This window comes from Cyprinodon tularosa, unplaced genomic scaffold (genome assembly GCF_016077235.1).
Source record: "Cyprinodon tularosa strain WSP-4 unplaced genomic scaffold, ASM1607723v1 ctg896, whole genome shotgun sequence".
Taxonomy (NCBI): domain Eukaryota; kingdom Metazoa; phylum Chordata; class Actinopteri; order Cyprinodontiformes; family Cyprinodontidae; genus Cyprinodon; species Cyprinodon tularosa.
The window spans coordinates 166,354-183,804 of NW_024039669.1; the positions used below are offsets into that span (position 1 = coordinate 166,354).

Below are 17,451 nucleotides of genomic sequence, written 5' to 3' on the forward strand. Positions count from 1 at the left end.
GTGATTTCTTTCATCAATGTTTGTGTTTCTTAATCACTGACGGCTTGTTTTTAAATGACGTGTAAAGGCATCTACTCTGAGTCCAGTTTTAATCCAATTCCACAGCAGGCCCCGCCCCCTCCACCACACGTCCAATGAAAAGCCAGGGCGCATGAAGCAGCCAATGGGAGCGCAGAATTATGTTGCTTTTTCCGCTTTCCTTGAACTTCTTGACAGATTCCACTTCAGACTGAGAGCGTTCAAGATGGCTGCTACAGGTAAAAGTTAAACTTCTAAGCGCTGTTTGAACAGAGCGAGCCGGAGCATAGAGCTGCCATTATTAGAGCGGTCAGTGTGTTCCGGTAGCTTTCTGCTTTGCTTTGAATGTGGACGGTTGTTTGGCTGTGAAAGGAGGGTTAGGGAGGAAAGCAACACCTCCTACAGGTTAGCTAACATTAGCTGCTGAGATTAGCATCAAAGTGAGCTGAAGAATAATCTCCCTAAACGCAGCGGTTAGCCTGTTAGCTAGCAGCTTGGACCGATATTTAATTTCTCACCTTAATATCAGCGAAGTGATCTAAAAGTTGTTGGATGTTTGGCGGAAGCAGACTGAGTGCCGCCTGGCAGAGAAACATGGCCTCCTGACGGTGGAAATGTCAGACCTGTAGAGCAGGAAGATCCATGCTAACCGAGCTAGCATTAGCAGCAGAGCCACGGCTGGAAAACAGGCAGAGGGATAGACTCCGATCCTAGACCCCTGCTGCGTTTAGACTCCGATCCTAGACTCCTGCTGCGTTTAGACTCTGATCATAGACTCCTGCTGCGCTTAGACTCTGATCATAGGCTCCAAGATTATAGACTCCTGCTGCGCTTAGACTCTGATCATAGGCTCCGACATCATAGACTCCTGCTGTGTTTAGACTCTGATCATAGGCTCCAAGATCATAGACTCCTGCTGCGTTTAGACTCCAACATCATAGACTCCTGCTGCGCTTAGACTCTGATCATAGGCTCCGACATCATAGACTCCTGCTGCGTTTAGACTCTGATCATAGACTCCAACATCATAGACTCCTGCTGCGCTTAGACTCTGATCATAGGCTCCGAGATCATAGACTCCTGCTGCGTTTAGACTCTGATCCTAGACTCCTGCTGCGTTTAGACTCCGATCGTAGTCTCCTGCTGCGTTTAGACTCCGATCGTAGACTCCTGCTGCGTTTAGACTCCGATCATAGACTCCTGCTGCGTTTAGACTCCGATCATAGACTCCTGCTGCATTTAGACTCCGATCGTAGTCTCCTGCTGCGTTTAGACTCCGATCGTAGACTCCTGCTGCGTTTAGACTCCGATCATAGACTCCTGCTGCGTTTAGACTCCGATCATAGACTCCTGCTGCGTTTAGACTCCGATCATAGACTCCAGCTGTGTTTAGACTCTGATCATAGACGCAGAGATCATAGACTCCTGCTGCGTTTAGACTCCGAGATCAGACTCCTGCTGCGTTTAGACTCCGAGATCAGACTCCTGCTGTGTTTAGACTCCGAGATCATAGACTCCTGCTGCGTTTAGACTCTGATCATAGACTCCTGCTGCGTTTAGACTCCGATCCTAGACTCCTGCTGCGTTTAGACTCTGATCATAGGCTCCAAGATCATAGACTCCTGCTGCGTTTAGACTCTGATCATAGGCTCCAAGATCATAGACTCCTGCTGCGTTTAGACTCCAACATCATAGACTCCTGCTGCGTTTAGACTCCAACATCATAGACTCCTGCTGCGTTTAGACTCCAACATCATAGACTCCTGCTGCGTTTAGACTCCAACATCATAAACTCCTGCTGCGTTTAGACTCCAACATCATAGACTCCTGCTGCGTTTAGACTCCAACATCATAGACTCCTGCTGCGTTTAGACTCCAACATCATAGACTCCTGCTGCGTTTAGACTCCAACATCATAGACTCCTGCTGCGCTTAGACTCTGATCATAGGCTCCAAGATCATAGACTCCTGCTGCGTTTAGACTCCAACATCATAGACTCCTGCTGCGTTTAGACTCCAACATCATAGACTCCTGCTGCGTTTAGACTCTGATCATAGGCTCCAAGATCATAGACTCCTGCTGCGTTTAGACTCCAACATCATAGACTCCTGCTGCGTTTAGACTCTGATCATAGGCTCCAAGATCATAGACTCCTGCTGCGTTTAGACTCCAACATCATAGACTCCTGCTGCGCTTAGACTCTGATCATAGGCTCCAAGATCATAGACTCCTGCTGCGTTTAGACTCTGATCATAGGCTCCAAGATCATAGACTCCTGCTGCGTTTAGACTCTGATCATAGGCTCCAAGATCATAGACTCCTGCTGCGTTTAGACTCCGAGATCATAGACTCCTGCTGCGTTTAGACTCTGATCATAGACTCCTGCTGCGTTTAGACTCCGATCCTAGACTCCTGCTGCGTTTAGACTCCGATCCTAGACTCCTGCTGCGTTTAGACTCTGATCATAGACTCTGAGATCATAAACTCCTGCTGCGTTTAGACTCTGATCATAGACTCCTGCTGCGTTTAGACTCCGATCCTAGACTCCTGCTGCGTTTAGACTCTGATCATAGGCTCCAAGATCATAGACTCCTGCTGCGTTTAGACTCCGAGATCATAGACTCCTGCTGCGTTTAGGCTCTGATCATAGACTCCTGCTGCGTTTAGACTCCGAGATCATAGACTCCTGCTGCGTTTAGACTCTGAGATCATAAACTCCTGCTGCGTTTAGACTCTGATCATAAACTCCTGCTGCGTTTAGACTCTGATCATAGACTCCTGCTGCGTTTAGACTCTGATCATAGACTCCTGCTGCGTTTAGACTCCGATCCTAGACTCCTGCTGCGTTTAGACTCTGATCATAGGCTCCAAGATCATAGACTCCTGCTGCGTTTAGACTCCGATCCTAGACTCCTGCTGCGTTTAGACTCTGATTATAGGCTCCAAGATCATAGACTCCTGCTGCGTTTAGACTCCAACATCATAGACTCCTGCTGCGTTTAGACTCCGATCCTAGACTCCTGCTGCGTTTAGACTCTGATCATAGGCTCCAAGATTATAGACTCCTGCTGCGCTTAGACTCTGATCATAGGCTCCGACATCATAGACTCCTGCTGCGTTTAGACTCTGATCCTAGACTCCTGCTGCGTTTAGACTCCGATCGTAGTCTCCTGCTGCGTTTAGACTCTGATCGTAGACAACTGCTGCATTTAGACTCCGATCATAGACTCCTGCTGCGTTTAGACTCAGAGATCATAGACTCCTGCTGTGTTTAGACTCTGATCATAGACTCAGAGATCATAGACTCCTGCTGCGTTTAGACTCCGAGATCATAGACTCCTGCTGCGTTTAGACTCCGAGATCATAGACTCCTGCTGCGTTTAGACTCTGATCATAGACTCTGAGATCATAAACTCCTGCTGCGTTTAGACTCTGATCATACAGGTGCTGGTCATAAAATTAGAATATCATGAAAAAGTAGATTGATTTCAGTAATTCCATTTAAAAAGTGAAACTTGTATATTATATTCATACATTACATACAAACTCATATATTTCAGATGTTTATTTTGTTTAATTTTGATGATTACAAATGACAACAAATGAAAATCTCAAATTCATCATATCAGAAAATTAGAATATTGTGAAAAGGTTCAAAATTGATGGCCCCTGGTGCCACACTCTAATCAGCTAATTAACTCAAACCACCTGCAAAAGCCTTTAAATGGTCTTTCAGTCTAGTTCTATAGGCTACACAATCATGGGGAAGACTGCTGACTTGACAGTTGTCCAAAAGACGACCATCGACACCTTGCACAAGGAGGGCAAGACACAAAAGGTCATCGCTAAAGAGGCTGGCTGTTCACAGAGCTCAGTGTCCAAGCACATTAATAGAGAGGCGAAGGGAAGGAAAAGATGTGGTCGAAAAAAGTGTACAAGCAAGAGAGATAACCGCACCCTGGAGAGGATTGTGAAACAAAACCCCTTCAAAAATGTGGGGGAGATTCACAAAGAGTGGACTGCAGCTGGAGTGAGTGCTTCAAGAACCACCACACACAGACGTATGAAAGACATGGGTTTCTGCTGTCGCATTCCTTGTGTCAAGCCACTCTTGAACCACAGACAGCGTCAGAAGCGTCTTGCCTGGGCTAAAGAGAAACAGGACTGGACTGCTGGTGAGTGGTCCAAAGTCATGTTCTCTGATGAAAGTAAATTTTGCATTTCCTTTGGAAATCAAGGTCCCAGAGTCTGGAGGAAAAGAAGAGAGGCACTTCATCCACGTTGCTTGAAGTCCAGTGTAAAGTTTCCACAGTCAGTGATGGTTTGGGGTGCCATGTCATCTGCTGGTGTTGGTCCATTGTGTTTTCTGAGGTCCAGGGTCAACGCAGCCACATACCAGGAAGTTTTAGAGCACTTCATGCTTCCTGCAGCTGACCAACTTTTTGGAGATGCAGATTTCATTTTCCAACAGGACTTGGCACCTGCACACAGTGCCAAAGCTACCAGTACCTAGTTGAAGGACCATGGTATCCCTGTTCTTAATTGGCCAGCAAACTCTCCTGACCTTAACCCCATAGAAAATCTATGGGGTATTGTGAAGAAGAAGATGCAATACACCAGACCCAACAATTCAGAAGAGCTAAAAGCCACTATTAGAGCAACCTGGGCTATCATAACACCTGAGCAGTGCCACAGACTGATCGACTCCATGCCACGCCGCATTGCTGCAGTAATACAGGCCAAAGGAGGCCCAACTAAATACTGAGTGCTGTACATGCTCATACTTTTCATGTTCATACTTTTCAGTTGGCCAACATTTCTATAAATCCTTTGTTTTTATTGGTCTTCAGTAATATTCTAATTTTCTGATATGATGAATTTGAGATTTTCATTTGTTGTCATTTGTAATCATCAAAATTAAACAAAATAAACATCTGAAATATATGAGTTTGTATGTAATGTATGAATATAATATACAAGTTTCACTTTTTAAATGGAATTACTGAAATCAATCTACTTTTTCATGATATTCTAATTTTATGACCAGCACCTGTAGACTCCGAGATCAGACTCCTGCTGCGTTTAGACTCTGATCATAGACTCCGAGATCATAAACTCCTGCTGCGTTTAGACTCTGATCATAGACTCCGAGATCATAAACTCCTGCTGCGTTTAGACTCTGATCATAGACTCCGAGATCATAGACTCCTGCTGCGTTTAGACTCCGAGATCAGGCTCCTGCTGCGTTTAGACTCTGAGATCAGACTCCTGCTGCGTTTAGACTCCGAGATCAGGCTCCTGCTGCGTTTAGACTCTGAGATCAGACTCCTGCTGCGTTTAGACTCCGAGATCAGGCTCCTGCTGCGTTTAGACTCCGAGATCATAGACTCCTGCTGCGTTTAGACTCCGAGATCAGGCTCCTGCTGCGTTTAGACTCCGAGATCAGACTCCTGCTGCGTTTAGACTCCGAGATCAGACTCCTGCTGCGTTTAGACTCCGAGATCAGACTCCTGATGCGTTTAGACTCCGAGATCAAAGACTCCTGCTGCGTTTAGACTCTGATCATAGACTCCGAGATCATAGACTCCTGCTGCGTTTAGACTCCGAGATCATAGACTCCTGCTGCATTTAGACTCCGAGATCATAGACTCCTGCTGCATTTAGACTCCGAGATCATAGACTACTGCGGCGTTTAGACTCTGATCCTAGACTCCTGCTGCGTTTAGACTCCGATCATAGAGTCAGAGATCATAGACTCCTGCTGCGTTTAGACTCTGATCATAGACTCAGAGATCATAGACTCCTGCTGCGTTTAGACTCCGACATCATAGACTCCTGCTGCGTTTAGACTCCGATCCTTCACTCCGATCACAGACTCCTGCTGTGTTAAGACTCCGAGATCAGACTCCTGCTGCGTTTAGACTCCGAGATCAGACTCCTGCTGCGTTTAGACTCCGAGATCATAGACTCCTGCTGCGTTTAGACTCTGATCCTAGACCCCTGCTGCGTTTAGACTCCGATCATAGACTCCTGCTGCGTTTAGACTCCGATCAGACTCCTGCTGCGTTTAGACTCTGATCATAGACTCCGAGATCATAAACTCCTGCTGCGTTTAGACTCCGATCATAGACTCCGAGATCATAAACTCCTGCTGCGTTTAGACTCTGATCATAGACTCCGAGATCATAAACTCCTGCTGCGTTTAGACTCTGATCATAGACTCTGAGATCATAAACTCCTGCTGCGTTTAAACTCCGAGATCATAGACTCCTGCTGCGTTTAGACTCCGAGATCAGACTCCTGCTGCGTTTAGACTCTGATCATAGACTCCGAGATCATAAACTCCTGCTGCGTTTAGACTCCGATCATAGACTCCGAGATCATAAACTCCTGCTGCGTTTAGACTCTGATCATAGACTCTGAGATCATAAACTCCTGCTGCGTTTAGACTCCGAGATCATAGACTCCTGCTGCGTTTAGACTCCGAGATCATAGACTCCTGCTGCGTTTAGACTCCGAGATCATAGACTCCTGCTGCGTTTAGACTCTGATCATAGACTCTGAGATCATAAACTCCTGCTCCGTTTAGACTCCGAGATCAGACTCCTGCTGCGTTTAGACTCGGAGATCATAGACTCCTGCTGAGTTTAGACTCTGATCATAGACTCAGAGATCAGACTCCTGCTGCGTTTAGACTCTGATCATAGACTCCGAGATCATAGACTCCTGCTGCGTTTAGACTCCGATCAGACTCCTGCTGCGTTTAGACTCTGATCATAGACTCTGAGATCATAAACTCCTGCTGCGTTTAGACTCTGATCATAGACTCCGAGATCAGACTCCTGCTGTGTTTAGACTCCGAGATCAGACTCCTGCTGCGTTTAGACTCCGAGATCAGACTCCTGCTGCGTTTAGACTCCGAGATCATAGACTCCTGCTGCGTTTAGACTCTGATCATAGACTCCGAGATCAGACTCCTGCTGCGTTTAGACTCCGAGATCAGACTCCTGCTGCGTTTAGACTCTGATCATAGACTCCGAGATCATAGACTCCTGCTGCGTTTAGACTCCGAGATCAGACTCCTGCTGCGTTTAGACTCCGAGATCAGACTCCTGCTGCGTTTAGACTCCGACATCAAAGACTCCTGCTGCGTTTAGACTCTGATCATAGACTCTGAGATCATAAACTCCTGCTGCGTTTAGACTCCGAGATCATAGACTCCTGCTGCGTTTAGACTCTGATCCTAGACTCCTGCTGCGTTTAGACTCCGATCATAGACTCAGAGATCATAGACTCCTGCTGCGTTTAGACTCTGATCATAGACTCAGAGATCATAGACTCCTGCTGCGTTTAGACTCTGATCATAGACTCAGAGTTCATAGACTCCTGCTGCGTTTAGACTCTGATCATAGACTCCGAGATCATAGACTCCTGCTGCGTTTAGACTCCGATCATAGACTCCGAGATCATAGACTCCTGCTGCGTTTAGGCTCCGATCCTTCACTCCGAGATCAAAGACTCCTGCTGCGTTTAGACTCTGATCATAGACTCCGAGATCATAGACTCCTGCCGCGTTTAGACTCTGATCATAGACTCTGAGATCATAAACTCCTGCTGCGTTTAGACTCCGAGATCATAGACTCCTGCTGCGTTTAGACTCTGATCCTAGACTCCTGCTGCGTTTAGACTCCGATCATAGACTCAGAGATCATAGACTCCTGCTGCGTTTAGACTCTGATCATAGACTCAGAGATCATAGACTCCTGCTGCGTTTAGACTCTGATCATACAGGTGCTGGTCATAAAATTAGAATATCATGAAAAAGTAGATTGATTTCAGTAATTCCATTTAAAAAGTGAAACTTTTATATTATATTCATACATTACATACAAACTCATATATTTCAGATGTTTATTTTGTTTAATTTTGATGATTACAAATGACAACAAATGAAAATCTCAAATTCATCATATCAGAAAATTAGAATATTGTGAAAAGGTTCAAAATTGATGGCCCCTGGTGCCACACTCTAATCAGCTAATTAACTCAAACCACCTGCAAAAGCCTTTAAATGGTCTTTCAGTCTAGTTCTATAGGCTACACAATCATGGGGAAGACTGCTGACTTGACAGTTGTCCAAAAGACGACCATCGACACCTTGCACAAGGAGGGCAAGACACAAAAGGTCATCGCTAAAGAGGCTGGCTGTTCACAGAGCTCAGTGTCCAAGCACATTAATAGAGAGGCGAAGGGAAGGAAAAGATGTGGTCGAAAAAAGTGTACAAGCAAGAGAGATAACCGCACCCTGGAGAGGATTGTGAAACAAAACCCATTCAAAAATGTGGGGGAGATTCACAAAGAGTGGACTGCAGCTGGAGTGAGTGCTTCAAGAACCACCACACACAGACGTATGAAAGACATGGGTTTCTGCTGTCGCATTCCTTGTGTCAAGCCACTCTTGAACCACAGACAGCGTCAGAAGCGTCTTGCCTGGGCTAAAGAGAAACAGGACTGGACTGCTGGTGAGTGGTCCAAAGTCATGTTCTCTGATGAAAGTAAATTTTGCATTTCCTTTGGAAATCAAGGTCCCAGAGTCTGGAGGAAAAGAAGAGAGGCACTTCATCCACGTTGCTTGAAGTCCAGTGTAAAGTTTCCACAGTCAGTGATGGTTTGGGGTGCCATGTCATCTGCTGGTGTTGGTCCATTGTGTTTTCTGAGGTCCAGGGTCAACGCAGCCACATACCAGGAAGTTTTAGAGCACTTCATGCTTCCTGCAGCTGACCAACTTTTTGGAGATGCAGATTTCATTTTCCAACAGGACTTGGCACCTGCACACAGTGCCAAAGCTACCGGTACCTGGTTGAAGGACCATGGTATCCCTGTTCTTAATTGGCCAGCAAACTCTCCTGACCTTAACCCCATAGAAAATCTATGGGGTATTGTGAAGAAGAAGATGCAATACACCAGACACAACAATTCAGAAGAGCTAAAAGCCACTATTAGAGCAACCTGGGCTATCATAACACCTGAGCAGTGCCACAGACTGATCGACTCCATGCCACGCCGCGTTGCTGCAGTAATACAGGCCAAAGGAGGCCCAACTAAATACTGAGTGCTGTACATGCTCATACTTTTCATGTTCATACTTTTCAGTTGGCTAACATTTCTATAAATCCTTTGTTTTTATTGGTCTTCAGTAATATTCTAATTTTCTGATATGATGAATTTGAGATTTTCATTTGTTGTCATTTGTAATCATCAAAATTAAACAAAATAAACATCTGAAATATGAGTTTGTATGTAATGTATGAATATAATATACAAGTTTCACTTTTTAAATGGAATTACTGAAATCAATCTACTTTTTCATGATATTCTAATTTTATGACCAGCACCTGTAGACTCCGAGATCAAAGACTCCTGCTGCGTTTAGACTGATCATAGACTCAGAGATCATAGACTCCTGCTGCGTTTAGACTCTGATCATAGACTCAGAGATCATAGACTCCTGCTGCGTTTAGACTCTGATCATAGACTCAGAGATCATAGACTCCTGCTGCGTTTAGACTCTGATCATAGACTCCGAGATCATAGACTCCTGCTGCGTTTAGACTCCGATCATAGACTCCGATCAGACTCCTGCTGTGTTAAGACTCCAAGATCATAGACTCCTGCTGCGTTTAGACTCTGATCATAGACTCCGAGATCATAGACTCCTGCTGCGTTTAGACTCCGATCATAGACTCCAAGATCATAGACTCCTGCTGCGTTTAGACTCCGAGATCATAGACTCCTGCTGCGTTTAGACTCTGATCCTAGACCCCTGCTGCGTTTAGACTCCGATCATAGACTCCTGCTGCGTTTAGACTCCGATCAGACTCCTGCTGCGTTTAGACTCTGATCATAGACTCTGAGATCATAAACTCCTGCTGCGTTTAGACTCCGAGATCATAGACTCCTGCTGCGTTTAGACTCCGAGATCATAGACTCCTGCTGCGTTTAGATTCCGAGATCAGACTCCTGCTGCGTTTAGACTCGGAGATCAGACTCCTGCTGCGTTTAGACTCGGAGATCAGACTCCTGCTGCGTTTAGACTCGGAGATCAGACTCCTGCTGCGTTTAGACTCGGAGATCAGACTCCTGCTGCGTTTAGACTCGGAGATCAGACTCCTGCTGCGTTTAGACTCGGAGATCAGACTCCAGCTGCGTTTAGACTCCGAGATCAGACTCCCAATGTGTTTAGACTCTGATCATAGACTCCGAGATCATAGACTCCTGCTGCGTTTAGACTCCGAGATCAGACTCCTGCTGCGTTTAGACTCCGAGATCAGACTCCTGCTGCGTTTAGACTCCGAGATCAGACTCCTGCTGCGTTTAGACTCCGAGATCAGACTCCAGCTGCGTTTACACTCCGAGATCAAAGACTCCTGCTGCGTTTAGACTCCGAGATCAAAGACTCCTGCTGCGTTTAGACTCCGAGATCAAAGACTCCTGCTGCGTTTAGACTCCGAGATCATAGACTCCTGCTGCGTTTAGACTCCGAGATCATAGACTCCTGCTGCGTTTAGACTCCGAGATCATAGACTCCTGCTGCGTTTAGACTCCGAGATCATAGACTCTTGCTGCGTTTAGACTCCGAGATCATAGACTCCTGCTGCGTTTAGACTCCGAGATCCTAGACTCCTGCTGCGTTTAGACTCTGATCCTAGACTCCTGCTGCGTTTAGACTCCGATCATAGACTCAGAGATCATAGACTCCTGCTGCGTTTAGACTCTGATCATAGACTCAGAGGTCATAGACTCCTGCTGCGTTTAGACTCCGATCCTTCACTCCGATCACAGACTCCTGCTGTGTTAAGACTCCGAGATCATAGACTCCTGCTGCGTTTAGACTCCGAGATCATAGACTCCTGCTGCGTTTAGACTCCGAGATCATAGACTCCTGCTGCGTTTAGACTCCGAGATCATAGACTCCTGCTGCGTTTAGACTCCGAGATCAGACTCCTGCTGCGTTTAGACTCCGAGATCAGACTCCTGCTGCGTTTAGACTCCGAGATCATAGACTCCTGCCGCGTTTAGACTCTGATCATAGACTCTGAGATTATAAACTCCTGCTGCGTTTAGACTCCGAGATCATAGACTCCTGCTGCGTTTAGACTCTGATCCTAGACTCCTGCTGCGTTTAGACTCCGATCATAGACTCAGAGATCATAGACTCCTGCTGCGTTTAGACTCTGATCATAGACTCAGAGATCATAGACTCCGGCTGCGTTTAGACTCTGATCATAGACTCAGAGATCATAGACTCCTGCTGCGTTTAGACTCTGATCATAGACTCCGAGATCATAGACTCCTGCTGCGTTTAGACTCCGATCATAGACTCCGAGATCATAGACTCCTGCTGCGTTTAGACTCCGATCCTTCACTCCGATCAGACTCCTGCTGCGTTTAGACTCTGATCATAGACTCCGAGATCATAGACTCCTGCTGCGTTTAGACTCCGATCATAGACTCCAAGATCATAGACTCCTGCTGCGTTTAGACTCTGATCATAGACTCCTGCTGCGTTTAGACTCCGATCAGACTCCTGCTGCGTTTAGACTCTGATCATAGACCCTGAGATCATAAACTCCTGCTGCGTTTAGACTCCGAGATCATAGACTCCTGCTGCGTTTAGACTCCGAGATCATAGACTCCTGCTGCGTTTAGATTCCGAGATCATAGACTCCTGCTGCGTTTAGACTCCGAGATCATAGACTCCTGCTGCGTTAAGACTCCGAGATCATAGACTCCTGCTGCGTTTAGACTCCGAGATCAGACTCCTGCTGCGTTTAGACTCCGAGATCAGACTCCTGCTGCGTTTAGACTCCGAGATCAGACTCCTGCTGCGTTTAGACTCCGAGATCAGACTCCTGCTGTGTTTAGACTCTGATCATAGACTCCGAGATCAGACTCCTGCTGCGTTTAGACTCCGATCATAGACTCCTGCTGCGTTTAGACTCCGAGATCAGTCTCCTGCTGCGTTTAGACTCCGAGATCATAGACTCCTGCTGCGTTTAGACTCCGATCGTAGTCTCCTGCTGCGTTTAGACTCCGATCGTAGACTCCTGCTGCGTTTAGACTCCGAGATCAAAGACTCCTGCTGCGTTTAGACTCCGAGATCAAAGACTCCTGCTGCGTTTAGACTCCGAGATCATAGACTCCTGCTGCGTTTAGACTCCGAGGATCATAGACTCATGCTGCGTTTAGACTCCGAGATCATAGACTCCTGCTGCGTTAGACTCCGAGATCATAGACTCCTGCTGCGTTAGACTCAGATCCTAGACTCCTGCTGCGTTTAGACTCCGATCATAGACTCAAGATCATAGACTCCTGCTGCGTTTAGACTCTGATCATAGGTCAGAGTCTAACTCCTGCTGCGTTTAGACTCCGAGATCAGACTCCTGCTGCGTTTAGACTCGAGATCAGACTCCTGCTGCGTTTAGACTCGAATAGATCCTGCTCTTTAACTCCGAGATCAGACTCCTGCTGCGTTTAGACTCCGAGATCAAACTCCTTTTGCGTTTAGACTTATCATAGACTCCGAGATCATAGACTCCTGCTGCGTTTAGACTCTGATCATAGACTCCGAGATCATAAACTCTGCTGCGTTTAGACTCGATCATAGACTCAGAGATCATAGACTCCTGCTGCGTTTAGACTCTGATCATAGACTCCGAGATCATAGACTCCTGCTGCGTTTAGACTCCGATCATAGACTCCGATCAGACTCCTGCTGTGTTAAGACTCCAAGATCATAGACTCCTGCTGCGTTTAGACTCTGATCATAGACTCCGAGATCATAGACTCCTGCTGCGTTTAGACTCCGATCATAGACTCCAAGATCATAGACTCCTGCTGCGTTTAGACTCCGAGATCATAGACTCCTGCTGCGTTTAGACTCTGATCCTAGACCCCTGCTGCGTTTAGACTCCGATCATAGACTCCTGCTGCGTTTAGACTCCGATCAGACTCCTGCTGCGTTTAGACTCTGATCATAGACTCTGAGATCATAAACTCCTGCTGCGTTTAGACTCCGAGATCATAGACTCCTGCTGCGTTTAGACTCCGAGATCATAGACTCCTGCTGCGTTTAGATTCCGAGATCAGACTCCTGCTGCGTTTAGACTCGGAGATCAGACTCCTGCTGCGTTTAGACTCGGAGATCAGACTCCTGCTGCGTTTAGACTCGGAGATCAGACTCCTGCTGCGTTTAGACTCGGAGATCAGACTCCTGCTGCGTTTAGACTCGGAGATCAGACTCCTGCTGCGTTTAGACTCGGAGATCAGACTCCAGCTGCGTTTAGACTCCGAGATCAGACTCCCAATGTGTTTAGACTCTGATCATAGACTCCGAGATCATAGACTCCTGCTGCGTTTAGACTCCGAGATCAGACTCCTGCTGCGTTTAGACTCCGAGATCAGACTCCTGCTGCGTTTAGACTCCGAGATCAGACTCCTGCTGCGTTTAGACTCCGAGATCAGACTCCAGCTGCGTTTACACTCCGAGATCAAAGACTCCTGCTGCGTTTAGACTCCGAGATCAAAGACTCCTGCTGCGTTTAGACTCCGAGATCAAAGACTCCTGCTGCGTTTAGACTCCGAGATCATAGACTCCTGCTGCGTTTAGACTCCGAGATCATAGACTCCTGCTGCGTTTAGACTCCGAGATCATAGACTCCTGCTGCGTTTAGACTCCGAGATCATAGACTCTTGCTGCGTTTAGACTCCGAGATCATAGACTCCTGCTGCGTTTAGACTCCGAGATCCTAGACTCCTGCTGCGTTTAGACTCTGATCCTAGACTCCTGCTGCGTTTAGACTCCGATCATAGACTCAGAGATCATAGACTCCTGCTGCGTTTAGACTCTGATCATAGACTCAGAGGTCATAGACTCCTGCTGCGTTTAGACTCCGATCCTTCACTCCGATCACAGACTCCTGCTGTGTTAAGACTCCGAGATCATAGACTCCTGCTGCGTTTAGACTCCGAGATCATAGACTCCTGCTGCGTTTAGACTCCGAGATCATAGACTCCTGCTGCGTTTAGACTCCGAGATCATAGACTCCTGCTGCGTTTAGACTCCGAGATCAGACTCCTGCTGCGTTTAGACTCCGAGATCAGACTCCTGCTGCGTTTAGACTCCGAGATCATAGACTCCTGCCGCGTTTAGACTCTGATCATAGACTCTGAGATTATAAACTCCTGCTGCGTTTAGACTCCGAGATCATAGACTCCTGCTGCGTTTAGACTCTGATCCTAGACTCCTGCTGCGTTTAGACTCCGATCATAGACTCAGAGATCATAGACTCCTGCTGCGTTTAGACTCTGATCATAGACTCAGAGATCATAGACTCCGGCTGCGTTTAGACTCTGATCATAGACTCAGAGATCATAGACTCCTGCTGCGTTTAGACTCTGATCATAGACTCCGAGATCATAGACTCCTGCTGCGTTTAGACTCCGATCATAGACTCCGAGATCATAGACTCCTGCTGCGTTTAGACTCCGATCCTTCACTCCGATCAGACTCCTGCTGCGTTTAGACTCTGATCATAGACTCCGAGATCATAGACTCCTGCTGCGTTTAGACTCCGATCATAGACTCCAAGATCATAGACTCCTGCTGCGTTTAGACTCTGATCATAGACTCCTGCTGCGTTTAGACTCCGATCAGACTCCTGCTGCGTTTAGACTCTGATCATAGACCCTGAGATCATAAACTCCTGCTGCGTTTAGACTCCGAGATCATAGACTCCTGCTGCGTTTAGACTCCGAGATCATAGACTCCTGCTGCGTTTAGATTCCGAGATCATAGACTCCTGCTGCGTTTAGACTCCGAGATCATAGACTCCTGCTGCGTTAAGACTCCGAGATCATAGACTCCTGCTGCGTTTAGACTCCGAGATCAGACTCCTGCTGCGTTTAGACTCCGAGATCAGACTCCTGCTGCGTTTAGACTCCGAGATCAGACTCCTGCTGCGTTTAGACTCCGAGATCAGACTCCTGCTGTGTTTAGACTCTGATCATAGACTCCGAGATCAGACTCCTGCTGCGTTTAGACTCCGATCATAGACTCCTGCTGCGTTTAGACTCCGAGATCAGTCTCCTGCTGCGTTTAGACTCCGAGATCATAGACTCCTGCTGCGTTTAGACTCCGATCGTAGTCTCCTGCTGCGTTTAGACTCCGATCGTAGACTCCTGCTGCGTTTAGACTCCGAGATCAAAGACTCCTGCTGCGTTTAGACTCCGAGATCAAAGACTCCTGCTGCGTTTAGACTCCGAGATCATAGACTCCTGCTGCGTTTAGACTCCGAGATCATAGACTCATGCTGCGTTTAGACTCCGAGATCATAGACTCCTGCTGCGTTTAGACTCCGAGATCATAGACTCCTGCTGCGTTTAGACTCTGATCCTAGACTCCTGCTGCGTTTAGACTCCGATCATAGACTCAGAGATCATAGACTCCTGCTGCGTTTAGACTCTGATCATAGAGTCAGAGGTCATAGACTCCTGCTGCGTTTAGACTCCGAGATCAGACTCCTGCTGCGTTTAGACTCCGAGATCAGACTCCTGCTGCGTTTAGACTCCGAGATCAGACTCCTGCTGCGTTTAGACTCCGAGATCAGACTCCTGCTGCGTTTAGACTCCGAGATCAAAGACTCCTTTTGCGTTTAGACTCTAATCATAGACTCCGAGATCATAGACTCCTGCCGCGTTTAGACTCTGATCATAGACTCCGAGATCATAAACTCATGCTGCGTTTAGACTCCGAGATCATAGACTCCTGCTGCGTTTAGACTCTGATCCTAGACTCCTGCTGCGTTTAGACTCCGATCATAGACTCAGAGATCATAGACTCCTGCTGCGTTTAGACTCTGATCATAGACTCAGAGATCATAGACTCCTGCTGCGTTTAGACTCTGATCATAGACTCAGAGATCATAGACTCCGGCTGCGTTTAGACTCTGATCATAGACTCAGAGATCATAGACTCCTGCTGCGTTTAGACTCTGATCATAGACTCAGAGATCATAGACTCCTGCTGCGTTTAGACTCCGATCATAGACTCCGAGATCATAGACTCCTGCTGCGTTTAGACTCCGATCCTTCACTCCGATCAGACTCCTGCTGCGTTTAGACTCCGATCATAGACTCCGAGATCATAGACTCCTGCTGCGTTTAGACTCCGATCCTTCACTCCGATCAGACTCCTGCTGTGTTAAGACTCCAAGATCATAGACTCCTGCTGCGTTTAGACTCCGATCATAGACTCCAAGATCATAGACTCCTGCTGCGTTTAGACTCCGAGATCAGACTCCTGCTGCGTTTAGACTCCGAGATCAGACTCCTGCTGCGTTTAGACTCCGAGATCAGACTCCTGCTGCGTTTAGACTCCGAGATCAGACTCCTGCTGCGTTTAAACTCCGAGATCAGACTCCTGCTGCGTTTAGACTCCGAGATCAAAGACTCCTGCTGCGTTTAGACTCTAATCATAGACTCCGAGATCATAGACTCCTGCCGCGTTTAGACTCTGATCATAGACTCTGAGATCATAAACTCCTGCTGCGTTTAGACTCCGAGATCATAGACTCCTGCTGCGTTTAGACTCTGATCCTAGACTCCTGCTGCGTTTAGACTCCGATCATAGACTCAGAGATCATAGACTCCTGCTGCGTTTAGACTCTGATCATAGACTTAGAGATCATAGACTCCTGCTGCATTTAGACTCTGATCATAGACTCAGAGATCATAGACTCCGGCTGCGTTTAGACTCTGATCATAGACTCCGAGATCATAGACTCCTGCTGCGTTTAGACTCCGATCCTTCACTCCGATCAGACTCCTGCTGTGTTAAGACTCCAAGATCATAGACTCCTGCTGCGTTTAGACTCCGATCATAGACTCCAAGATCATAGACTCCTGCTGCGTTTAGACTCTGATCATAGACTCCTGCTGCGTTTAGACTCCGATCCTTCACTCCGATCACAGACTCCTGCTGTGTTAAGACTCCGAGATCAGACTCCTGCTGCGTTTAGACTCCGAGATCATAGACTCCTGCTGCGTTTAGACTCTGATCCTAGACTCCTGCTGCGTTTAGACTCTGATCCTAGACCCCTGCTGCGTTTAGACTCCTATCATAGACTCCTGCTGCGTTTAGACTCCGATCAGACTCCTGCTGCGTTTAGACTCTGATCATAGACTCTGAGATCATAAACTCCTGCTGCGTTTAGACTCCGAGATCATAGACTCCTGCTGCGTTTAGACTCCGAGATCATAGACTCCTGCTGCGTTTAGACTCCGAGATCATAGACTCCTGCTGCGTTTAGACTCCGAGATCATAGACTCCTGCTGCGTTTAGACTCCGAGATCAGACTCCTGCTGCGTTTAGA

General features: G+C 47.1%; 1 protein-coding gene across 1 annotated transcript in view; it reads left to right on the forward strand.

Annotated features, from left to right (window-relative positions):
* The first annotated feature begins 141 nt into the window (after positions 1-141).
* araf (A-Raf proto-oncogene, serine/threonine kinase) overlaps positions 142-17,451 on the forward strand; it is a 44,483-nt gene continuing 27,173 nt past the window's right edge. Inside the window, exon 1 of the mRNA XM_038273880.1 lies at positions 142-257. The gene's annotated coding sequence lies outside the window, so the exon portion shown is untranslated. The remainder of the gene's footprint in view (positions 258-17,451) is intronic.